The sequence below is a fragment of the Medicago truncatula genome, chromosome 2 (assembly GCF_003473485.1).
Source record: "Medicago truncatula cultivar Jemalong A17 chromosome 2, MtrunA17r5.0-ANR, whole genome shotgun sequence".
Taxonomy (NCBI): Eukaryota; Viridiplantae; Streptophyta; class Magnoliopsida; order Fabales; family Fabaceae; genus Medicago; species Medicago truncatula.
Genome location: NC_053043.1, coordinates 48672814 through 48700174, shown reverse-complemented (window position 1 = coordinate 48700174; position 27361 = coordinate 48672814). Strand labels below are relative to the sequence as shown.

The window sequence follows — 27361 nt, the reverse complement described above, 5'->3', positions numbered from 1 at the left end:
TATACTCAAAATCAGTTACTTTTATCATAAAGCAAATTAAACATGAGCGATTGAGCATAAACCCTAAGACTAAATCTACAAAATAATAAATTAGCAAACACCACATTCATCAACAACAAAAAATCATAAGAATTGCTGCAGAGTCGAACTTGTAAGGTAAGCACTGCAAAAGCGGATTCTCCACAGCTCAAGTGAAGACATTGAATAAAAATTCAGCTAAAAATCTTTGAAAATAAGAAAAAGGACAATCTCAACTTCTCAATCAAAAATTTGTGTTGCATATGTAAAACACCCCGTGTTAAAATTGTTTGTGCACGAGAAACTTGCTTGAGAGAATTTCTCTTGATAACAAAACAGAATTCTATCATGAATATTTAGAACTTGATAATAACAATGAGTACTGTGCCATTGAGCTGAAGTCCTCTAATTATTAACTATTAATCCATCATCCACCACTCTTTAATTAAATCTTATCTTTTGGAACTAGAGAGAATCAAAATTCAGGAATTGCAACCTATACTCTATAGTTCCCATACTTCAAAGCTATACACCAAATCCCCAAAAGATAATTTCAATCTTCAAAAGTACACGATTGAAACAAATGCCTTAAACAACAAGCCATCAAAATCCAATAAATACAACAAAAAAACTATGAAATTAGGGGCACCAAAAACCTGAATGCTCCTCCAAAACCTGAATGTTGGGGACCAAATCTCCAAAAGAAGATCAACACTGATATTTAGACACAATTTCAACACCGTATACCTGACACCATATAAAATACACCCAGTTTCAGTATGTTCGGATTCCAATGAGAGAAAATAATTACTATAAATCGAAAGTCGTATAGAATGTGCTCAGAATACGGTGTCTGGTGTCAAATTCTGATGTCTAAAAAACATTTCAAAAGGAAGGTAAAGGGTCACAACAAATTGTGAAGATTTATGAATTCTATTTATAGCTATTGTATGCAATGCAAATCTTTAACAATATAATAAGAAACTAAAAAAGCTGAAAATTTGAGAATGAAATTGGGAATTGTTGAACCCTAAAAAATGGGATTTTGATAATGATAAAGGAAACAAGAACCGACCTTAAAATCCTCGAAGATGACGAAATCTTTGTTTCATAGAATTGAACAAGAACAGCTCCGAAGTGAAGTGAAAGGGTGAAAGCAGTTAAAGAAATGAAGTGGTTACTATAAAAGGAAAGAAAAAAACAAAGCAAAGTTGGGACGTAAGATTCAGCGATTTGAGGTTGCTATAAATGGTATGACGGTGTTTCCAAGCCGTTTTCTATCTTTGTACGGTGTTTCTTAACTAAACTTTCTCATCATCATTGTCAAACTTTCTTTTTTGTTATTTTTATAAATAAAAATTAATTTTCAAATTAAGACTTTGTGTGTTTCAACTTTGTTGTTGAGATTTAAAAAACGAGAAAAGATATTTGGAAGACTGTTTTATGATAATTTTTGTGATAATTTTCTCTTTCATATGATATTGTATTATATTTTTAATTTTTTTCTATTGTTTTGATTTGTCTATTAATATCTACTTTTCTTTATAATTTATAGTTGTCGCATAAATTGTTATAAAATTGTTGTTCAAATAGCACACTTCTAATAGAATTAATTAACAAAGTGCCCTCTCATTATGTCGTGGAATCCCATAGATGGATTAACAACTTTATTTTTGGGTTTTCATTTGTTTTAAGAAGAAAATTTGGTGGTAAAAAGAAAAGTCTTGATTCAAGGATAGATAATGTTTTAGATCGAAGAATCATTTCTTTATCCAAATTTGTTTTCATCTTAGGAAGTGAGAGGACTTTCATAAAAAATAAAGTGAGATAAATCTGAAATAAAGATGTTTTTTTTCTAAATAAAGATATTAAGTTGGTTTCGTGGTTATGGAAGAGTGGTAATAGCGATCTTCGGTTCTTTTTTTGTATTAACATTTGTGGTTTTGAAGTAAGGTGAAAAATATATTATTAAAAAAAGATTTGAGAAATATATTCGATATCTTGTATCCCCATGATGCAAAACGATGGAGAAATAGAGAGAGAGGTAAACCATCAAACTCAAGTTGGATGGCTAAAACGATGTTGTATTCATCATATGTGTGGAAAAACTACAATGAATAGGATTATAAACGACAATATTAGAGAGAGAGAGAGAGAGGGGGGGGAGGGAGAGAGAGAGAGGGTGAAAAATACCTTGAAATACTATAAGGAAAACTGTTAAAAAAGATGTAGAGATTAATGAGTTTGATAGAAATATAGTATATGAAAGAAAATCATGACATCGTTCGATACATATAACACGCTCTACTTAATGGAATAAAATTTAGTTGTTATCAAATTCATAAGTGAAGGAATATTATTTCCCAAATAATAATTATTGTGGTTGAAGATGGCAAAAATATCCAGGGTAGATTTTTTTTTTATCTAAAAATAATACTTTTTCGTCCCTACAAAATAAAATCTACATGCAATTTTCTGGTTGTTAAAGCCAAATTTATTTAACCATCCTTAAAATTTAAAATTTTAAAATGATTATTAAAACACTATAATTTTAGTCCATCACGCATAATATGTTAATGGTGTTAAAAAGACGGTTTAGTAACCATAACTAAGTTGTTTGATCTTTTATTTTTGGCTCCCTCTATTTTAAAAAACATAAAGCGTTTATTTTTATTTATTTTTTGGATTACAAGAGGGCCGAATCTCAAAGAAAAGAGATAACTATCGTTTAATTAGCCGCAACGTGGAAATACCATTAGAATCAGCTAACATTAACAAACTAATCTGAGCCGGAGAATGCTCATAAAATCGATGGAAGAAAAACCTCACAAGCCATATTTACCAACTCTTTTGCATAAGCATTTGCTTCTATGTAATAGTGTCAGATTTGGACCTTCCAATTCAAACTCAATAATTTCTAATGTTTTACAAAAGACTTCAAACCGCAAGTGATCCCCATTTCGTCGAAGTAATAGTAGATACTACTACTCAAAAGTCCACGTGAAGCTCCAATATTTTATTCCCACGAGAACGATCAATTTTCAAACCTTTAAAATACTCCCCACTATTCCTTCCAAAAAAAAAAAATACTCAAACCTTTCGAAAAACCGCACATCAAAGCACCATTTTCTCCCCGATGACTCCTCCACAACCAGCAAGAAGGCGGCAAAGCATAAAGTGTTTAGGAGAAATAGGAATCACATGGAAGGAGTTGTGTGTGCAAGGGAGTAAGAAGGAGGTTATATAATATAGTATTAGTAGAAAAAGAGGGTCATGGAATATGTATGATATAAATCTTCTAGCCAGCACCTTATCTTTATCTTCTTATTCTATTTTCTCGACATTGAAATATGGAAGAGTTATGTTTCTATCTTAAAATATGTCTAACTTTTTATTTGATAAAATATATTTGACTTTAAAAAAGTGTCTTTAATCCTTTCACTATAAATATATGGTTTTATTATAAGAGAATGAAATCAATCATTACCAATTAAATTAAAGTTTTATAACATTAATATTTGAAGGTGAAACAAAGATAAAAAAAATAAAAATAAAAAATAAAAATAAAAAATCTCACACAAAACATGAAATTTTATAATATCAAACTTTTATTCATTCAGTATTGCACATACACAATACACATTACATTGAGTTAATTCCCTGGAGAAGCTAGCTGTTGGAGAAGGAGCACCATCATCATAAGCAACAGGCTTTAGTGGAGAAGGCACTTTCCAGCAGAGGCCACAAAGGTTTATGAAACAATAAGCACAGTTTTTATTATCAGCATCACCAGCAATTGCTAATGACATTAAAACAACAAGAAAAATAAGAACTGTAGTTGTTTATAGAATCATAAGTTTGGTCTCACATTAAAGAATTTGGTTTGACATTAAGTGATTTAAACAAGTTAGTTAAAGAATAATTAGTATAAATGGCATATCAAAGGGTGTGTGTGTGTGATTATTATACCGTAAATGTTTCTTCAGAAATATTGCTAACTATTTTTTTTTTTTTACAAAGAAATGCTAACTATTAGGAAGGTTGGTAGTGGAATATATACTATTTTTTAATTAAAATAAAAAGGATTTCCAATTCTATAAAATAAAGGGTTAAATGTATTTTACGTGCCAATAAAATTACCAACTTTCACTTTTCGTGACAATGTGTTTTCAATAAAATTCCAATGTGTTTTCAACCTATAGGAGTTATATATAGCATGTTTCACTTGCATGAATGAATATAGCAAATGAGAAATCCAAGAAGGGCATGAATGAAGAGGACGTTTTTTGTCTCCATAGCTCAAACAAGCTAAAAGACCCTATGAAACGGGTTCTAGGATTGTTAAAGAGAAACATTCAACGTCGTCAATGTATATTTTATTGCATTATGACCTTCTTGTATTGAAATGTATAAATATTCTTTTACAATCTCAATATCGGGCACGGGGCAACAAATTTCAAATTTTGGCTCCATGGAAATCGTTCCAAAAATGAATCTCTTAGTTCTTTACTTAATAGTCTCCAAGAGAGAAACAAAATTTCCATGTAACAAACATTCAACACCTTTTCAGACGTGTTCTTCAACTCTTTGCTGCTAGTGGTCTTCAAATTCATGAGTTATTGCAAACAGTTGGCAGCAAGGAACGCAAATATAAGTAAAAGAATATTTTTCCTTGATACAAAATATAATTTTGATGGAAGAATAGAAACATGATGTTGGATAGAAGGTAAAGTTTGTTTTGGTGATTAGACTTACGGTGGAAGGGAAATGATATAAAAATTGGAAAGTTTAGAAAGCATTGGGAACAATTTATGATTACATCCCTTAATTTATATTTAAATTGTTTTAAAATAAATGAGTAACAACAGCTATAGGATTGCCAATACCTTCATGTGGCATCACCATTTGCAATTGTCATTGCCATGAGAACAACAACTAAAACATAGTTGAAGAATGCTAGCAACACTCTCTCAAACACTCACTCTTTTATTGGATGAAATCAATATATATCTCATCACTTTACGTGGGTTTCATTTTCAAAACGTATAACTCATATTGATTTAAGTCAATTAGAGAGTGAGTTTTAGAAAGAGTGTTTAAAAGAAAGTGTTGCTGGCACTACTCAACACAATTTTAAAACCAATTTTCTCTTATAACTTTGATTAATTTTTGGATTTTGTAATATGGACAAGCTTCACCGGTAAATCCTCATATTTTTTGTAAGTCTTAATAAGATATTACTTTTATTCTAAATATTAATTTGTTATTATTATAAAATTTATTTTTTTACTAAAAATGGTAAAGGTCCAAATTTAGACTACTTTTAGAGGTGACCCTTATGGTTTTGTTTATATATGGAATAAGATTGAAACAAATTTACACCAATTTACTGAACCATGACATTTGGTTACACATTTAACAGTTTTGCATCACATTAAAGCATTGAAAGAAACTAACCATGTGATTTGTATTCATTAATTGATTTCACATGCAAAGAACTTGGTGAAAATGGTGAAACAAAGAAAATGTGTATAGTTATACTTGCTATAAGGATAAATGTTTAATTAGTAATACTACATTGTTTATATTTTGAAATGGTGATCGTAATTGTTACTCCCTCCATTTTTAAATATAAGTAAATTTTACTTTTTAGATTCATTCAATTAATGATGTATGTGGTTCATAATATGGACTACATACATCATTAATTAAATGAATTTAAAAAGTAAAATTTATTTATATTTAGAAACGGAAGGAGTACTAGTTAATATAGTAAATGCTATGATCATATTAAAAAAAAAGCAAGCTAGATGAACCACTCATGTTTAATGTTTAATATTTAACTCTCCTTTCATTCCACATTTCTTCATTGGATCCCTTTTATTTTAGAATTAAAATACTCATAACAAAAAATCTTATGCAAACCACTTTTCTAAGATTTTTTTTTTCATCTGGATTAAAAAATTAATCAATTTATCTTTGCGAGAAAATTTGTAGATATTAATAATTTCACCAGCTAAAATCAATTTTAATTTGTAGATATTAATAATTTCACCAGCTAAAATCAATTTTAAATAAATAAGTTACATGGTATTTCTCCCTTAAAAAAAAGAAATTACATGGTATTTTGTCAATATTATACCTAAATCTTTAGGGTATGTTTGGTTTAGAAGAGAAGTTGTGAAGAGAGAAATAGGTAAGAGAGTATGAGAAGAGAGAAAGAGGTGAGAAATAGAGTAGCTTTGAGGGATTGTTTGGTATAAGAGAAAGATAAAAGAAATAGAGAAGAGAGAAGTTTTGATTATATCTAAAAGTACAAAAATACCCATGTGGTAAAAAATCCCATAAAAATAATTTAATTAATCTAATCACTTGATATAATTTAGAATAATTTAAATAGCTAGATTAATTTGACTACCTATTATATTACTTATTAATTATTAGTTTAAATAGTTTAGTTATTTTATTTTATTTTTTTGTCTTAGATGAAGTGGTAATCCACTGAAAATAAACTCACACACAACTGTGAGGTACCGGGTCATGACGTCCGACCTTGCAATTTCGGCATTTGCCAGTTGAGCTAGGACTTCTAGACGTTTAGTTATTTTAATTATTAACTAATTTGACTAATTTAATGTGTAATAAAAAAATGAACTCACGTAGCTTCAAAAGAAAAAAATAACTCACGCCTTCGAGAAAAATATGAAAGGAACTCACACCTTAAAAAAGAAAATATGAAAGGAGAAAAAAGCTCCCTCAAAAAAAAAAGGTAGGAAAAAAGGGAAGAAAAAAAAATGCTCAATACTACCATAACCAATCAACTCGCCCACCCTCGTAAGTTTCTTTTATTAACAAAAAAAAATCTATCGGAGCAATTTAAGAAATTAAATTAGAGAACAATTTGGTAATTAAATAGGATAAGTGTCTGGAATTAAAGCTTCAAGGGGATACATTCTTTAAATTTTCTGCAATTTTTTAGGAGTTTGAAACAAGGAAGAAGATAAGGGCAAATGTGGAATTTTGAAAAATATACCCATTTCTCAGCTAGAGAAATAAAAAAACATGTGGGTCCCACATGTTTTAACTCCCCCCCCCCCCCCCCCCCCCCTATTTCTCTAGCTTCCAAACAAGAGAAATAACCAACTTCTCTTCTATCTCTCTCCCCTCAACTTCTCTCTCCCCTATTTCTTCTCTACCAAACACATTGTTAAGGATTCGTATTTGTAAAGCCCAATGATACTTGAATTAGACACGTTTTTGTGTTTGAGCCACGAGGTTTTATTTACTTTAGACACAAGTCAGGTGTCGTGCATTCACCCTATATTTCTCTTTAACCACCCAGCATGATATTATTTGACAAAAACAAAACGATGTTAATGCATTCAAATTGATAAAGTACATTAACAAAAATAAATCATATATTTAATACCGTTAAAAATAATATGCTTGCAAATTCATAACATCTAAATTAATAGCATAAAACGACAAAATACCTACAAATAATATGATCAAATCAAAGTGACCGAAATATTTGTTCATTCAGATTTGTAACATTGTTGGCCAAATTATTAATTGAATTTGTAATTGATTGATGTCAATCTTTCATTATAAACCAAACGAAAAAACAAACAACGTCACACAAGATACATGTCACAAACATATATTTTTTGCCATATGTTATGCATCTATGCACTTAAATGGACTAAATCGATAACCTCTTAAATTAAATAAATTTGAACTCAAGCACGACCTATATTAAGTACCAGAAGCACGTGTTTTCTTTTTACTATATTTTTGTTTTTTGTTGTGTTTTTTATAGTACTTACTGACATGTGATTTTCTGCCCTCCTTTACTAATAAGTTTGACAAAGCGTTATCTAATATGTTTTTTCAAGTTTATATGCATCGAGTTTTTTATTTAAAAAGTCGAAAACAATGGTCATGTACTAGATTTGATACTGTGAAATAAAGAAACATTCATGGTATTAACATTTGAACCAATTGGTTACATATGTTTGGAACCATTTACCTAGGCATGGCAACAAAACCCATGCCCGGATACCCGCCCAAACCAACCCCGATTTGATTGGGTTTGGGTATGGGTTTGGGTGCGGGACGGGTAATGGATATATATGTACCCACCCTGAACCCATACACAAACCCTACCCGAATGTAGAAAGGTCATATTTTTGTTTTTGTTAAGGAGGTTGATAATGATATGTCATGTTATTTGGTTTGATAATTGTCATGATATAAGAACTTTCACGGATAGTTAAAGGAGCAATCGAATTATTTGGTAACAAAATTTTAAAATGAGCGCAAATTGTTGGATAATGCATTACAACATTACCATTGAAGCTTAAAAAAACTCTTTTTATCTTAAAATTATTGATTCACTGCGGGGACGGGGATGTGGTGGGAATACCAAAACCCATTGGGGACGGGGATGAGATTCAATTTCTCATATCCAACATTCTCATCCCCGTTGGATATGGGTAGGGTAACGGGTAAGTATATGGAAGTAGGGGATGGGGATGGGGAAGGCGAAACACGTCCCCACCCCCGCCCCATTGCCATGCCTACATTTACCTATTTAATTAGTTTCAAATTTATGGGAGGTTTGAAAGTATAAAATTTACAAATGATTTTTATTCTATGCTTTTTCAGGATTGACATGAAGTATAATTTTACAAATGAATTATTGTGTTTTTAGTAAATTAGAAGGATTTACATGTGTAGTGGATTTACCACCACGAGTAGTATTGCAGTCAACAGAAAAACAATTGGTTAAGGAACCAATATATTTCAACATTGAGTAAATTGGATTCATAATTCCTAGCCAGCCTGTCCTAGGAGACTTTTTATCTTTTGTATGTTTGGTGAATTTTGACTAACATCATTCCTTGTGTTGTTGTCATACATGGTCTTCCTCTCCTTATAGAAAGGACTCTTAGGGTCCATATTATCATCTGATTGGTACTATTCTTGTGCTTATTGAACTGGTTTTTTTTATAGAGCCAATTTTCTCATCTTCCTTATCATCTCTTGTGGCAGAGAGTTGTAACTACTATAACTTAGGGTCCATATTTATATTATGTGTATATTCTGTTTTCATGCATACAAATCTATTTTATTTATGATTTTGTGTTTAACTATTACATTAACATAAATCCAGTATTACTTGAAAAAGTAACTACTATCATTTTGGATTTGTCTACAAACATGACCATGATTTTTACCATCAAAACAGTTTGTTGTGAATGCATATAATTTCTTTATAGAAGACTTCCATTGAGTTGTTTGTGATTGCATTTTTCAGAATTATGTGCAAGTGTGTCTCTTGTGATTCAAGGAAGCGGACACAGAGTGAATGGGAAAGACATACAGGAAGCAGAGCTAAAAAAATGGAAATGCAGTGTGAAAGTGAAAAGCACAATGCTACCACTTGAAAAATGGTCTGTATTAGTTCTTTCTATATCAGAGTCAAGGCAAATATGCATGTTGGTTTTCAATGAATGGTCAGGAAGTATATAGTTATTTATGAGGGGCATGGTTATTAATGTGCCTTTTGTATTACGAGGTGTTTCTTTCTCATTTTTTGACTCACATAAACTACACATCACATAGGACACTCCAGAAGATGGAATGTGCTATGTGATATGTAGTTTATATGAGTCAAAAATGAGAAAGAAGCACCTTGTAATAAAAAAGGCACAATAATAACCATGTACGTCGTAAAACACTATATTCTTCATTACCATTAATTCAAAACCAACCGACATATTTCCATGACTCTGATATAGAAAGAACTAATACAAACCCATTTTTCAAGTGGTAGCATTGTACTTTTCACTTTCACATTGTATTTCCATTTTTTGGCTATGCTTCCTGTATGTCTTTCTCATTCACTCGTTGTCTGCTTCCTTAAATCACAAGAAATACACTTGAACATAATTCTCAAAAATGCAATCACAAACAACTCAATGGATGTCTTATGTAAAGAAATTATATGCATTCACAACAAATTGTTTTTATGGTAAATATCATAGTCAGATTTGTAGATAAATCCAGATTGACAGTAGTTACTTTTTCAAGTATTACTGGATTTATGCTAATGTAATAGTTAAATACCAAATCATAAATAAAAATATTTATATGTGTCATACCCCAAATTTTGACCACTTTCCTCTATTCTTACCCATTTTATTCGTATTTTTAAAGTTGAGAATTTTCGCCGTTTCAGACGAAATTTTGGCAAAGAGGTTACTTTGAAGTACCTCATTTTTTATTCCGAGTCGGACCCTCTTTTCTCTTTTTATTTTCTTTTATTAATTTTAATTTTAAGATTAGTTACTTTTTTTTATATTTAATAATTTTTTATTTTCCATCTTTTAATTTTATTTTTCTTTACATGATTTAGTTTAATTTGTTTTATTTTATTTCGTATTAGATTTATTTTATTTCTTTTTAATTAATTAGTGTAAAAAAAAAACAAAGTGTCAATAGGTCCAAAATAAAATGTACAAGATCTAAAAAAATTTTCAAGTCAAGTGTCAACTTTAACATTCCTTTTTCAAAATTCACCATAATTGTCCATCATTTCCATTAAACCATTTTTCCTTTTTTCATCAACCTCCTCACCTATAAATAGAGCCCTCATTCCACACAATTTCACACACCAAAAGTTCTCTTGAGTTGTCAAAGAACTTTTCTCTCTTCTCCCTCTTTAGCTTGTGTTGACGAGCTATTCTTTTCTTCTCCCTCCTTTTTCTGTCCCTTCGGAATAAGTCCCTTCGGAATTTTGTCCCTTCGGTAATTTTTGTCCCTTCGGTTGTCCATTTCTTTTATTTTCTTGCATTTTATTTCTTTTTAGCATTTTTGCATTTTTATTTTATTTTATTTAGCATTTTAATTATTGTTATTTATTTTCCAGCAATTAGAATGTATTTAGGTCCAATGTAAATATAAATGAGAAAAGTGTGTGGGTGTGTGTGTCCTTTTATTTCTTTACCGCCTTAGATATATCCAAAAATGCAAAAAATTAGATTAGGGATTTTGTGGTGATCCAACGTCACTACAAAAATCCACGTGCTTATATTTTTTATTGCTCCGTTAGTTTAATTTTCATTTAATATTCCAAAAAACAACAAAAACATGCAAATAATCTGCAAAACTCCAAAAATATTTTCTTAATAAACCTTGGTTTGTAACCCAAGTGTCTTTCCTTTTTATTTTCTTAATCAAATGCTTAATTGAATTAATATTCATATTAGACTTGATTTTCTTGTAATTAAAACGTGAACAACCTCACCTTATTTTTTCTCTCATGCCTTGAGGCCTCTTTCTTTTCTTAAAACCCATTTTCAAAAATCTTAAAATCAACCTAACCCACCAAAGAAATTTTTGAGGTGAACTACATTGGTTTTGATCCCTTTTCTTTAAGGGTATGTAGGCATAGGATTTTTTATCCTTCCAAATCAAATAAAAATAACCAAAAACATACTTCTTCTCCCTCCATTCTTTCACTTAGATTTTTAGGTAATAATTTTCAAGTAAGCAAATCAATTTAGCACAAGGTAAATTAGGTAAGAGGTTCCTACGGAATACCGTAGATGCTTAGGGTGCTAGCACCTTCCCTTTGCATAACCAACCCCCGAATCCAAAGTCTCGATGAGGGTTTTTACTCATTTTTTCCCTTCCCACGAATAAAAATCGAGAGTTCAAAGATTAACGATTCATATCAATTAATGGTTTGATATCCGAAAATCACGAGCACAGAAATGGCGACTTCACTGGGGACTTAAATTCTACGCGGGTTAAACCCACCTTACTTTATTTATTTTGTGCTGTACTATTTGCTTATGCTTTGTAAATATTTTGCTTACATACCTTGTTACATGAGTGGTGAGATAAGTCCTACACCCGGGCTTGAGTGAAACATAAGATAGGACGGAGTACGATCATAGTGCCATACCAGGAGCGGTCCTGCGATATGTGTACACATGATGTAACTCCACTCAACGTAGGTCTTTCAAAAGTAATAATATGTCGTCATGAGCAGTCGTGATTGGCGTTATTATTTTTGAAGTCCGCTAAACGTTGAGGACCTTTAGATCACCCTTAACACATCTTGGCCTTTTTTAGGACGTAGTGCGGTGGCTAAACCAAGAGCAGTCTTGACTTTGGTCGACACGCGATACTACACTCAAACTAGACTTACTTATGGATGTTATTGGACTAGGAGCGGTCCTATACACCGATATGTTCATAAGGGAAGTTGTAATTTGGGAACTTGGTAGAACCCGTGATACAGGTACAATTTGAAACCATAGTCCTTACCAAATGATGTTGTTACCCTTGACTCCAACATTGTGGAACTTAAACATCCTCATGTATTCAATGTACTTTATTATAACCATGCATACATGCATTTATTCATAAATATATTTTTCCATCAAAAATTGAAGGACTTAGACAAGTTTTTTGCAAACATTATGGATATGGACCTTGTAAGAATGAACACCAAGAGATACAACTTCAAAAAATCTTAACTAAGCTTTAGCTTTTGTTAAGAACTTTTTCCTTGGTTTCGATTTTACCTTTTGAAAAAAGAACCTTTTGCAATATCTTCACAATTTTCAAATGAAACCATGTTTCTCTACCATGTTTAAAAATTAACTTTGATAAGTCCTTCAAAAAAAAAAAAATTTTACATTTTTGCATAAATATATCATTCATCATCTTTGCATTCATATTTCTAGTCTGTATCTCATATTTTGTTTCTACCAGCAAAAGGTCAATCCATCCGTAAAGTCGTTCAATGTCTTCATCCAAGTTCGGCTCGCATATGCAGACACTCGTGCAAACAGGAAAAATGGATCGACTTGAGCAAGAGGTCCACGAGCTTCGTGGAGAGGTAACAACACTTCGGGCTGAGGTAGAGAAGTTAACTAGCCTAGTATCTTCATTGATGGCTACAAAGGATCCACCGCTTGTTCAGCAAAGGCCTCAGCTACTATGTCAGCCAACATGCATGAAACGGCCTCGACAACAGGGTTCTCAGTCGCTTATTCCTCAAAATCAGGTCCGAAAAGCATCTCAGTGTGACCCAATTCCGGTGAAATATGCGGATTTGCTTCCCATTTTGCTTAAGAAGAACCTTGTTCAAACCCTGCCACCTCCTCAGATGCCGAATCCGCTGCCACCTTGGTATCGCCCTGACCTCAACTGTGTATTCCATCAAGGGGCGCCAGGTCATGACACTGAGCAGTGCTATCCTTTGAAGGAAGAAGTTCAGAAGTTGATTGAAAATAATGTCTGGTCCTTCGATGACCCTGATATAAAAGTGCTACTTCAACAACAACATATGTCTTCTCACTCTATTGCCACTCTTAGGTCCATCACCAATGTTGTTCAAGATCCGGGCTATCAATCCCAATTTCAGCAATATCAACAACAACCTCGACAACGAGCTTCGGGACAACCACAATTTGATTCGATCCCCATGAAATATGCAGTGTTGTTTCCCGATTTGCTTAGGAGGAAGCTTGTCCAGACCAGACCGCCTCCTCGTATGCCTGAGAAATTGCCAACTGGGTATAGGCCCGACCTCTCTTGTGTCTTCCATCAAGGGGCACCTGGTCATGATATTGAGCGTTGTTTTGCTTTTAGGAATGAAGTTCAGAAGTTGATCCAAGATAAGGTCTTACGCTTCTAAGATTGAACGCAGACATGCAAGTTAATCCGCTATCGGATCTTGAAGCCTAATGTTGATATATGGAATGTTTAGCTACAATTGGGTCTTTGCTGATGTTTATTTCTACTACTCATTTGTTCAATTAGTATGTTTGTTTGTTGCTTTATGTTTTTCAAAAAAAAAAATAAAAAAAATCCTTCCGTCCCACCCGAGGCGAGAGTGAATTTGTTTAGGGCTTTTTGCTTTATGTATTTTCATCATTAATGAAAGGTCGTCTTGATCCCGACCTCGTTTTTATTTTGTGCTTTTTCTGGAAAAATGGTAATACAAAAAACCAAAAAAAATCTTTCCCTTTAACCATTTTCACATATCTGCATAATCATAATGTTTATATCAATAATCAACTCATGCATTAATAAACCCGTTGAACACTTAAACCTTGTACTCTTTCTCGACTTTGAGTTCCTTGTATCTGGGGCTGAAGAAGAGGATGATGAAGAAGTTTCCACTGAGGTTTCTCGCATATTGGGGCATCTTGGCCGTCGTAGCTGCAAATATGAAGAAAGAATGTCCAGAAGAGGACTTTCATGTACAAAGATTGGCACGAGATGCTACCATCTGCCTTGCAGGGATATTGTACTTCATGCACATTTCAACAGGGGCAGCCCCCCCGCCATCCCTCAGTATTCAATGTAAAGGCACTGTGCCACATGAAGGTCAAAGTCCTGTCAACGGAAGTTCCAAAGAAAGCCAAAATTGATTGAACTTAAAAGTGTTATTGCCGGGTGCCATGGACAGTCATATCAAGAGGATAAAGCAAGTATTCGACAAAGAAGGCTCGTCCCCGTGAATGTCAAGAAAGTGGCTTTGTGCTTAAAAATATGTTACCCAATTCTAGGGGCAAATGGATGCCAAATTACAAAGAATGGTGGTAAACTTGTATGTCCTGTAAATACCGATGCAGTCAAGAAATACTTTGTTAAAATGAAAAAGCTCGATAAGTCGCAAACCTGAAAAAGCGGCTTAGGCAAAAAAGAGCGTCTCGATGGACTGAAAACCCGAAAGGGCGGTCCATGCAAAAGTTAGAGACATTTATAAAAAAATGATTATCCTGATAGGTTGAAACCCGCAAGGGCAATCTATGCAAAAGTTAAGGATCATGACAAAGTAACTGCATCTGGTCGGACATGACTCACTTGGGGCATTTCAGCTGTCAAAAGACCTCCGGCTCATTGCAAGGTAATTGCACCAAATCATATATGATTCATCTGGGGTATCTTAGCTGTTAAAGGGCTTCCGATCTGAAGCGTCTGCAAATCAAAGACTCAGAACAGTGGAATTCAAAGTCGGTAGAGGAAACAGTAGTTATTGTGTTCAATGTACCTTTTCCATATAATTACCATTTTCCAAACTCTTTTTTTAAAATCCGTGGAGCCACGCCTTTGGCAGGCCACCACTCCATTTACATTAATTTGAGCCTATGTCCATTTATTTGAAATTCTCATTTATTCTGTTTTGTAAATTTCTCTTCTATTTTTGATGTTAATACGTAAAGCAAAATAGAAACTTTTAAAAACTTTTTTCATGTCTTCTGAAAAGCATAAACAACAGGTACATCTTCTTCGAACTTATGAGTAGGTGAAGCATACATCAACATCCGTCTCAAGTACAGTTAAACTCTACAAGGTAAGCATGACCAAAAGTTGTGAGATGACCTCTGTCAAAAAACAAATATATACAAAAAAAAAAAAAAAAGCTCGCTAAGTCGAAAACCCGAAAGGGCGGCTTAAGCCAAAAATGAGCGTCCTGGTGGATTGAAAACCCGAAAGGGCAGTCCAGGCAAAAATTAGGGGCATACAAAAAAAGATTTATTCCCGGTGGATTGAAAACCCGAAAGGGCGGTCCAGGCAAAAGTTAGGGATTTTAAAAATAAAAAAAAAAATACAAAAAATTCAAAAAATGAATGAAAAAGACAGAGGCATCACAGCTCAAGTGGGTCGACTGGAAGAATCACTTTGTACTGATTTATAAATGGCGACTTCTGCCATAATGATTGATTGATGGGTTTCATCCCGAGAAATGGCGACTTTTGCCTGTGCTTTGATAGATGGTGATTTCTACCGGTGGTTTGAATAAATGACGACTTCTGCCATAATGATTGATTGATGAGTTTCACCCCGAGAAATGACGACCTGCCAATGGTTTGTTTCAATGGCGATTTTTGCTTGTGCCTTGTTTAAATGGCGATTTTTGGTTATGCTTTGTTTAAATGGCGACCTTTGACTGTGCTTTGATTGATGGGTTGGCAACTTCTGCCGGGTTTCGGATCGGTGAGCTTTATCCCCAAGGAATGATTACTTAACCATCAACTGAGACATTATATTGGGTCGTATCCCCATCAGTGCTTTGATTATTGGGTCGTATCTCCCATCAGTGATGTGTTCATTGGGCCGTTTACCCTTTTTGCGGTATGATTAATGGGCAGTTACCCCTTCAGTGGTTGAATTAACGGTTTGTTACCCCTTCAGTGGTTGAATTACTGATTTGTTACCTCTTCAGTGGTATGATTGATGGGTCGTTACCCCTTTAGCGGTATGATTAGTGGGCAGTTGTCCCTTCGGTGGTTGAATCAACGTGTTGTTACCTCTTCAGTTAAGGCGTGACCCCGCCGTTGGTTTTGATTAGTGGGCAGGTACCCCTTCAGTGGTTGAGTAAATGGTTTGTTACCTTTGTTACCTCTTCGGTGATATGATGGATGGGCCGATACCCCTTTAGCGGTATGATTAGTGGACAGTTACCCGGTCAGTGGTTGGATTAACGTTTTGTTACCTCTTCAATAGTATGGTTATAAGGCGTGACCCTGCCGTTGGTTTTGATTGTGGAGTTGTTACCCCTCCAGTGTTTGTTTCTTAGGGCCTTACCCCACCGGTTGGTTTGGATATGGGGTTTTACCCTGTAAGTTGGTTTGGATATGGGTCGTATCCCATCAGTAGTTTGAATATGGATTTTACCCCATCAGTTGGGTGACTGTTGGTTCGTATCCCCATCAGCAGTTTGATTATTGGGTTGTATCCCTATCATTGGTTTGATTATTGGGTTGTATCCCTATCATTAGTTTGATTATTGGTTTGTTCTCCTATCAGGGGTTTGATTTTGAGCTTTACCCCACTAATGTTTTGTTTGGACGGATTTACCCCGTCAGTGTTTGACTCACCTCCTGTATTGGTATCCCCGTTGAAGATTCTCAAGTGTTTGTGCTGCGATGCCGGGCTACTTCCTTTTAGGACCTGTCCAAATCTTGTCTCAACAGTCTTCCGTTGTACTGTTATATGTGTCTCGTACATGTTCATTCATTCATGCATACATAGCATGCATACAAATATCATTCATGCATGGTTGCATTATTACCTAGTGTCTTATTCCAGTGTACCTCGTAAAAGTGTCATACCCAATGTGTCTGATTCAGGAATGTTACCAATTGAGTTTATTTCAAGGGGCAGGTCCCATCCAATAGTCTTTGTATCAATATATTTCGGCTCCCTGGTACCTTATGTGAGCTATCCTTGTACCGAAAGCATGTGCCTTTTATCTATGTTGGTCGTTACCCGAGTTGAGGTAACTGACAGTATTTTCTTTTCGTAAGTTGGTCGTTATTCGAGTTGAGGTAACTGACAGTATTCCTTTTTGTATGTTGGTCGTTATTCGAGTTGAGGTAACTGACAGTATTCCTTTTTGTATGTTGGTCGTTACCCGAGTTGAGGTAACTAACGGTATTTCCTTTTTGTATGTTGGTCGTTACCCGAGTTGAGGTAATTGACCGTATTTCCTTTTTGTATCTTGGTCGTTATCCGAGTTGAGGTACCTGACGGTATTTCCTTTTTCTATGTTGGTCGTTATCCGTGATGAGGTAACTGACGGTATTTCGTATCTCCCTTTTTGTTGGTCGTTACCCGTGTTGAGGTAATTGACAGTATTTTCTTTTCATATGTTGGCCGTTATCTCAGTAAAGGTAACTGACAGTATTTTCTTTTCGTAAGTTGGTCGTTACCCGTGTTGAGGTAACTGACGGTATTTTCTTTTCGTAAGTTGGTCGTTATCCGTGTTGAGGTAACTGACAGTATTTCCTTTTCGTATGTTGGTCGTTATCCGTGTTGAGGTAATTGACGGTATCTTCTCTTTCGTATTTTGGTCGTTACCCGTGTTGAGGTAACTGACGGTATTTCCTTTTCGTATGTTGGTCGTTATCCGTGTTGAGGTAATTGACGGTATCTTCTCTTTCGTATTTTGGTCGTTACCCGTGTTGAGGTAACTGACGGTATTTCCTTTTCTTATGTTGGTCGTTATCCGTGTTGAGGTAATTGACAGTATCTTCTCTTTCGTATTTTGGTCGTTACCCGTGTTGAGGTAACTGACGGTATTTCCTTCCATATGTTGGTCTTTACTCCAATAAAGGTAATTGACAGTATTTCCTTTTTAAATGTTGGTCGTTACCCGTGTTGAGGTAACTAACGGTATTTCCTTTTTCTATGTTGGTCGTTACCCGTGATGAGGTAATTGACGGTATTTCCTTCTGTATGTTGGTCTTTACCCCAGTAAAGGTAATTGACAGTATTTTCTTTTCGTATGTTGGTCGTTACCCAGTAAAGGTAATTGACGGTATTTCCTTTCGTACGTTGGTTTTTACCCCAGTAAAGGTAATTGACGGTATTTCGTTTCGTATGTGGGTCGTTACCCCTGTAAAGGTAACTGACGGTTTTTCCTTTCCTATGTTGCTCGTTACCCCAGTAAAGGTAATAGACAGTATTTCATTTCGTATGTTCGTCTTTACCGCAGTAACGGTAATAAAATAATATTTCCTCCCTAGTGATATCTATCAGTTTTTTCCCCAGTCAATGTATTTTTGTCGTCCTTGCATTCATACTTGCATCGCAGACATTCATACCAGTATATTCATAAGCATTGCATTCTCAGCATTTCAACTGGTCAAAAATTGGTGTACTTAGTATTTAAGTCTCTTCGACCCGTTGATTTAAAATTTTCATTTTTTTAAATCTCCGTGACGGAGAAACTTAAATAGGGGCATCTGTCATACCCCAAATTTTGACCACTTTCCTCTATTCTTACCCATTTTATTCGTATTTTTAAAGTTGAGAATTTTCGCCGTTTCAGACGAAATTTTGGCAAAGAGGTTACTTTGAAGTACCTCATTTTTTATTCCGAGTCGGACCCTCTTTTCTCTTTTTATTTTCTTTTATTAATTTTAATTTTAAGATTAGTTACTTTTTTTTATATTTAATAATTTTTTATTTTCCATCTTTTAATTTTATTTTTCTTTACATGATTTAGTTTAATTTGTTTTATTTTATTTCGTATTAGATTTATTTTATTTCTTTTTAATTAATTAGTGTAAAAAAAAAACAAAGTGTCAATAGGTCCAAAATAAAATGTACAAGATCTAAAAAAATTTTCAAGTCAAGTGTCAACTTTAACATTCCTTTTTCAAAATTCACCATAATTGTCCATCATTTCCATTAAACCATTTTTCCTTTTTTCATCAACCTCCTCACCTATAAATAGAGCCCTCATTCCACACAATTTCACACACCAAAAGTTCTCTTGAGTTGTCAAAGAACTTTTCTCTCTTCTCCCTCTTTAGCTTGTGTTGACGAGCTATTCTTTTCTTCTCCCTCCTTTTTCTGTCCCTTCGGAATAAGTCCCTTCGGAATTTTGTCCCTTCGGTAATTTTTGTCCCTTCGGTTGTCCATTTCTTTTATTTTCTTGCATTTTATTTCTTTTTAGCATTTTTGCATTTTTATTTTATTTTATTTAGCATTTTAATTATTGTTATTTATTTTCCAGCAATTAGAATGTATTTAGGTCCAATGTAAATATAAATGAGAAAAGTGTGTGGGTGTGTGTGTCCTTTTATTTCTTTACCGCCTTAGATATATCCAAAAATGCAAAAAATTAGATTAGGGATTTTGTGGTGATCCAACGTCACTACAAAAATCCACGTGCTTATATTTTTTATTGCTCCGTTAGTTTAATTTTCATTTAATATTCCAAAAAACAACAAAAACATGCAAATAATCTGCAAAACTCCAAAAATATTTTCTTAATAAACCTTGGTTTGTAACCCAAGTGTCTTTCCTTTTTATTTTCTTAATCAAATGCTTAATTGAATTAATATTCATATTAGACTTGATTTTCTTGTAATTAAAACGTGAACAACCTCACCTTATTTTTTCTCTCATGCCTTGAGGCCTCTTTCTTTTCTTAAAACCCATTTTCAAAAATCTTAAAATCAACCTAACCCACCAAAGAAATTTTTGAGGTGAACTACATTGGTTTTGATCCCTTTTCTTTAAGGGTATGTAGGCATAGGATTTTTTATCCTTCCAAATCAAATAAAAATAACCAAAAACATACTTCTTCTCCCTCCATTCTTTCACTTAGATTTTTAGGTAATAATTTTCAAGTAAGCAAATCAATTTAGCACAAGGTAAATTAGGTAAGAGGTTCCTACGGAATACCGTAGATGCTTAGGGTGCTAGCACCTTCCCTTTGCATAACCAACCCCCGAATCCAAAGTCTCGATGAGGGTTTTTACTCATTTTTTCCCTTCCCACGAATAAAAATCGAGAGTTCAAAGATTAACGATTCATATCAATTAATGGTTTGATATCCGAAAATCACGAGCACAATATGCATAAAAACAGAATATACACATAAATATAAATATGGACCCTAAGCTATAGTAGTTACAACTCTCTACCCGAAGAGATGACAAGGAAGATGGAAGAATTGGCTTTATCAACAAAAAAACAGCTCAATAAGCATAGGAATAGAAGCAATCAGATGATAATATGAACCCTAAGAGTCCTTTCTATAAGGAGAGGAAGACCATGTATGACAACCAACACAATAATGGTTAAATCGAATAGAAACCGAATTGGAAATTAAAGCACAAAATTACAGCATGTAGAACAGATATGAGGGTCAAATCAATTACCTCTCTAACTCACTCAAGCAACAACGATATAATCTCTGCCTCAATTATGGCTTGCCTATCATCATAAGCTTTGCGTGCCATAATCATCAAAATATATGAAATATTCTCTTGACATTTAGGTGAATCTGAGAATGAAGATTTCTCCAAGGAGTCCAACGAGAGGAGAAATTGCTTCGACTAATGCAAACGAGCCTATTCGCACCGAAGATAGAAGAATAAGAAGGGATGATTCGAGCAATGAACAATGAGCGATAAAGGAGGTAAATGAATTACTTTCTCAAGTTTTGGGTTTTATGATAGTGAGAGGAAGAAGAAAAATAATGAATATTTGGATGTAATCAATTGATGAAGGTGAAGAAGAGATAGAAGAAGAAGAATATGGCGATGAAGAGAGATAAAGAGAGGAGGAAAATGATTTTGAACTAAGAGATTTATGTGTTACATGGGAGGGCACAAAAGTAATATCCCATGTTGCACTTAATTTTTTTTTTTTTCAGACATACAATGAAACAATCTTTTTTTGTGAAACCTATTATTGAAGGTCATTTTGAGAGGACCATGAGTGGACCTTTAAAATTGAGGACCATATTAGGGGCTTCCTGGTTTTCATTTCCTCTTAAAGTCTTTATTATCATTTCAGCAAAGTAAGGTAATACATCGATGGGTGTGGGCATGTAGAGGACGTGAACCATCTGATCATGTCTTCTCTGTATTTTGGTGCGTTGTGGTCGTTGGTCCGGGCTTGGCTCGGTGTAGTATGGGTCGATTCTCAGGTTATTTCAGACCATTTCTTGCAATTTATTAATTGCATAGGTGGTTTGAAATGGCTCCTCTGTATTTGGGTTTTGTGGAATGAGAGGAATGATAGAGTTTTCAGGAATAAACAAAACTCTCTTCTGCATATGTTAAATAAAGTAAAATCATATTCCTTGTGGTGGTTGAAAGCTAGTAATGTTTTTCTTTTTTAGCTTTGACACTACTAATAATTAGTGGTCGAACCTACTCTTATGTCTGGGTATCGACTGATTGTTTTGTAATTCTGAATGCGCTGTATTTCTTTCCGTGATTGTTATAACACACCTTATGCTGCATCAATTACGTTGTCGGTGTTAATATATTTCATTTTTGTTTGTTAAAAAAAAAAGTAAGGTAATACATTATAACATTAAAGAAAGAAACAAGTAAAGTCAATAAGTTGAAAAACAAAAAAAAAATGCAACAAACCTTAAATAAAGAAAATCAATTTAAAAAATGACCTATATTGAAATTAATTTTCACCTAGATATGAAGAATGAACAAGATTTGAGTACATTAATTAATGGTTGACAACAACAATTTTTTTTTCTTTCTAAAAGACTTTAAATGGAGAAGGGCTAATCATTAAAACGTAATCCATGCATAAAAAAAGTAGAAGATACTAACACAATCATTCCAACTTTGAAAGAGGACCGAATCATTCACATTTTAAAGTTAGTGGAAGCTCACACCAACACTAAATCTTCAACCAAAGCAATATGTAAATTCAAAAATGCAAATGTTAAGAAATCAAAAAACACAAAGATTGCGGAAAATTATACTGGGGAAAATCAAAACCCTAACTCGGTGAAGATCAAATCTCAATTGGCTGCGAACAAAAAATGGCGGAAGCAAAATATAGGATGGTGGTGGGAGATAGCCATATAGAGTGATGAATTAATTTCCCTAAATGACGAACGAAAATGGGGAGAGGGAAGGATTTTGAGGTTTTTCACCCAAATTTAATTCACGCTAATACTATTCAAACCATGATCGGTACAATCTGTTGGAACCATTTACCATTTTCTTTGTATTTGAAGGTGTTGTGTAAGAAGATGATCATTTAGAAAGGTGATCATTTTCCCTCCTTTTTTTATGTTGGGTTGTTGGTGTCACACCATGTTTGGAGGTAAATATGAAGCTAAAATATCACTTTGAAGAGCAAAATTCACCATTTTCAAGGCATAAAACATGGATTGAGACCAAAATTACAACAAATATAAAACTAAAGTTAAATTTATAAAAATGATTTTTTTTTTTTGTTTTACTAAAATAGGAGTCCAAAGGTAATATTAAACCTATAATCTTTGTGACTCACATGTCACCTAATATACCTTTTTTTTTTGTTAAAAATATAAGGTCCTCTAGGAGAAAAGAAAGCAAGAAACAAATTCATTCTCCAAAGAAGTCCATTTACCCTTGTGTATATTTAGCATGTTTATTTTATCAATAATTAACATGATTTGTTTTCATAAAATTATATTTATTTTTTTGAGCAAGTTTTCATAAAGTTTTATAATGCACTGTTTATACTTTATACATTAACATGATTTGTTTTCATAAAGTTATATATATTTTTTTAGCAAGTTTTTATAATGCATTGTTTATACTTTTGAAAAGAATGATAATTTCTCATAAAAAAGGACAATGAGAATTTTTTTCTTTTGAGGGGGAAACGATGAGATTTATATAGTATATATTAATAGTCAATGGATAAGTTCCAAAAAATAAAAAATAGTCAATGATCCCTTAAGAATAGATTTTTGAATATATTAATGGTTAAGAACAACAAACATATTTTCAAATGACACTCGATGAAGCAAATATAATAAAAAAAAACATAATCCTTACATAAAAAAAAAAGTAAGATACTCACAATATCATTCCATCTTTGAAGAAGACTAAAATATTCAAGCTTGAACGTTAGTGAAAATTCACACAAACACCAGATCTGCAACTAAGAAAATAGGTAAATTAACAAACGCAAATGATAAGAAATTTAAATACACAGAGGTGGCAGAAAATTGTATTAGGAAAAAACAAAACACTAATTCACTGGAGATCGAACTTCAGTTCACAAAAATGATGGCTCTGAAAGATGGTGAGAATGAAGAGTTTTGAGGGCTCTGAAAGAAGATATGAAGATACTGACAATAAACTAAAGAAGCGGTAAATCAAGTTTTTTACTTAAGTCTTGGATTTTTATGTTTTTGAATATAGATCAAGTATTCTTGAAACTAAATTTTTTCTTCTCTTGTTGAACAATCCGAAAAGTGAGATTTAGACAAAAAAATTGAGATTTTTCGGAAAAGATCAAAGAAGATAATCAGATAGAGATGATGAAGGTGTGGTGAGTGTTGTGTTGCTGAGTTTTTTGTGTGCGAGAAATGATGAGTGTGGCGGCTGCTGAGAGGTAGAGAGAGACGATGGAGGTGTGGTGGTGAGTTCATGTTTCTACTTTCTAGGGTTTCTAGGGTTATGTATATATTAGATAATTTAGTTGGACTGAACTTTTAGTTTTTGGCCTGCAAATAACAAAAAAACATTGGGCTTAGTTGTATTTTCGGTTGATTTCAGCTAGGCCGGTTTTGGATTTAATAAAACTAGGCTCAACCGTTTAAGCCCAAACAAACCCATTTTTTCTTATTTCTTCACCCGAGACTCGCTTATTTCGGGGAGAAAGTCTTGCACAGATACAAACACAAATAAAATTATTTGGGCGCACACACAACAATGAAGAAAATTAAATGATAAATAAATCAATCACATCATTCAAAATCATTAAACCAATTTATCTTTTAAAAAATAAGCATTTGTGTGAGTGTGCCCAAACTTTTTGCATCTGGGTTTGTCCCTAAGCAAGACTTTCTCTATTTCGGGTTGCGGACGGGTTCAGATATTATCTCTGTCCTACTAAAATATATTTAACAAAGAACAAACTCATCCTCATATGAAGCCCATTTACCCTTACACATAGTTAGCATGATTTTATTTTATTTTTTATCAATAATTATGAGGATTTGTTTTCATAAAATTATTCTTTGTACACTATTTACATATACTTTTAGAAAAAAATGACAATTTCTCATAAAAAATAAAATAATGAGATTTATAAAGTAGTTATTAATAGTTGATGAAGAAATTAAAAAAAAAAGTTAATGATCTCGTAATAAAAAAATACCCCTTTAAAGAAAGTTCCCAAAAAATAAAATTTGTCAACGATCAGATAAAAAAAGAAGTCAATGATAAAAATTAGGATATTATATTATAAAAACATATCAATTTAATGATTTCTTAATATGTGTTTTTTAGGAGGTATTGAAAATATTAAATCACTAAAAATATAATACCATGAAAGAGTATTAAAATCTTTTCACAAAAAATATAATATTGTGCATGAATTGTCTCTTCATTCCTTTGGAAAAAAAATGTATGAATTATTTCTCCATAAATCTTTATTATGTTAAATGTTAGCAATTTAGAATGAAAAACTTATTGGATTAATGACTTGAAAAACATTGTTGATTGATTAAAGAATGATTAATTAATCAAATTGTTTCTATAATATACATGAAATTTGAAAAATACCAATGTTAAAATAAACACAGATTCTATCCCTACTTTGTTTATTTACTTTTATCTATTATGACAGTATGAGCGAGAACATGCAAAATGGTCGACAGAAAGATGTGTTATTTATAGATTGGTCGAAAATTAGGAGGATAATAAAATTATCATCAGTAACAAGTGTTTCAATTATTGTTGATAATCTTTACCCCTTAGTTGTAGAATTATTTATTTTTTATTATTTACATTTTTTTCAAATTTACGGGGTGTTTAAGATAGTGATGTGAATTATATATGTTTTCTTGTTTATTATGCACTAGTCAAATAGCAGTCCACCAAGAATGCTATGGTGCAAAGCATGTTCAGGATTTTACTTCTTAGGTTTGTAGAGCATTTGAAACTCCTGATGTTGAAAGAGAATGTTGTTTTTGTCCAGAAAAACGGTATTTTGATTGTTATATATATAAAAAAAAAACTGCATTTTCATTCATTCATCAATGTTATTATTAAAGGGGGGAAAATAGCGACAAGACATGGTGAAGAAACTCTTCTCTTCCTGAATTTGTGAGTAACTCCAATTTTTTGAGATCTCCCTTACTACCAATCTCACAGACTTGAATGATTCTTCTACGATCCTTTATAATTTTTACCCAATTGCGTTTTAGTATGATTTTCATGATTTTCTTTTAGAATATTCTTTTTCCATTTCAGCAAAGTAAAGTAAATTTTTATTCTCTACTTTATAACCCCAAGGAAAGAAACATGTAAATTCAATATGAGTTGAAAAACAAAATGCAATGAATCCTAAACAAAGAAAATTAATTTATAAAAATTAATGATCTAGATTGAAATTAATGTTCACCTGGATATGAAGAATAGATTTTTGAATATATTAATGATTAACAACAACAAAAATATTTTCAAAATACACTGAATAGAGCAAATCTAATCACAAGAAAAAACATAATTCATGCATCATAAAAGTAAGATACTCACAATATCATTCCATCATTGAAGAAGACTTAAATATTCTAGCTTGAACGTCAATGGAAATTCACACAAACATTAGATCTGCAACCAAGAAAATATATAAATTAAAAAACGCAAATGATAAGAAATTTAAATACAGAGGGATGGTAGAAAATTGTATTGGGGAAAACAAAACACTAACTCACTGGAAATCGATCCTCAGTTCACAAAAACGATGGCTCTGAAGGATGGTGAGAATGGAGAGTTTGACGACTTTGAAAGAAGAGATGAAGAAATATAATTGATAATAAACCAAAGAAGTAGTAGATATGGTGAGAAGCAGTATATCAAGCTCTTTACTTAAGTCATGAATTTTTATATTTTTGAATCTAGATCCAGTATTCTTGAAACTGAGTTTTTTCTTCTCATGTTGAAGAATCCGAAAAGTGAGATTTAGAAAGAAAAAATTGAGATTTTTCGGACAAGATCAGATTAGAGAATCAGATAGAGATGAAGAAGGTGTGGTGAGTGTTGTGTTGGTGAGTTTTTTATGTGTGAGAGTTGTTGAGCGTAGCGGCTGCTGAGAGGTAGAGAGAGATGATGGACGTGTGGTGGTGAGTTCATGTTTCTACGTTCTAGGGTTTCTAAGGCTATATATGTTGGATAATTCAGTTGGACTGGACTTTTAGTTTTGGGCCTACAAGTAACAAAAAAAATATTGGGCTTAGTTGGATCTTCGGTCAGTTTCGGCTAGACCGGTTTTATATTTAACAAAATCGGGCTCGACCGTTTAAGCTCAAACAAACCCATTTATTCTTACACATAGTTAGTATATATTTCTTTTTATCAAATAATTATCATGACTTGTTTTCATAATATGATTCTTTGTGCACTACTTATATACACTTTTATAAAAGAACAAGAATTTCTCATAAAAAAAATAAAAGAATGAGATTTATAAAGTAGTTAATAATAGTCAATGAATAAGTTCCAAAAAAATAGTCAACGTTTTGGTAAAAAAAATACCCCCTTAAAGAATGTTCCAAAAAAGTAAAAATAGTCAACGATCAGGTCAAAGAGAAAAAGTCAACGATAAAATAAAGACATTGCAATATGAAAACATATCAATTAAATGATTTCTCAATATGTGTTTTTTTATGTGGGTATTTAAAATATTAGATCACTAAAAATATAATACCATGAAGAAGTATTAAAATATTTTCACTAAAAATATATTATTTTGCATCAATTATCTCCCCATTCCTCTGAAAAATATTTATGAATTATTTCTCCATAAATCATTA

The 27361-nt window shown here is 32.8% G+C and overlaps 1 protein-coding gene across 9 annotated transcripts in view; it reads right to left on the bottom strand.

Moving 5' to 3' along the window:
* The window catches only part of LOC11423270 (protein NLP9), a 32450-nt gene extending 6080 nt beyond the window's left edge, over positions 1–26370 (bottom strand). For 2 of the 9 annotated variants that reach the window (XM_039830879.1, XM_039830881.1), the window contains exons 1-4: positions 26264–26370; positions 26085–26159; positions 23398–23472; positions 668–765 (exon numbers count right to left, since the gene is read on the bottom strand). The gene's annotated coding sequence lies outside the window, so the exon portion shown is untranslated. Of the gene's footprint in view, positions 1–667; positions 766–1093; positions 1337–23397; positions 23473–26084; positions 26160–26263 lie in introns of those variants that run through there. The other 7 variants (XM_039830880.1, XM_039830882.1, XM_039830877.1 and 4 more) reach the window with 4 other exon arrangements.
* Between the last annotated feature and the right edge of the window lie 991 nt (positions 26371–27361).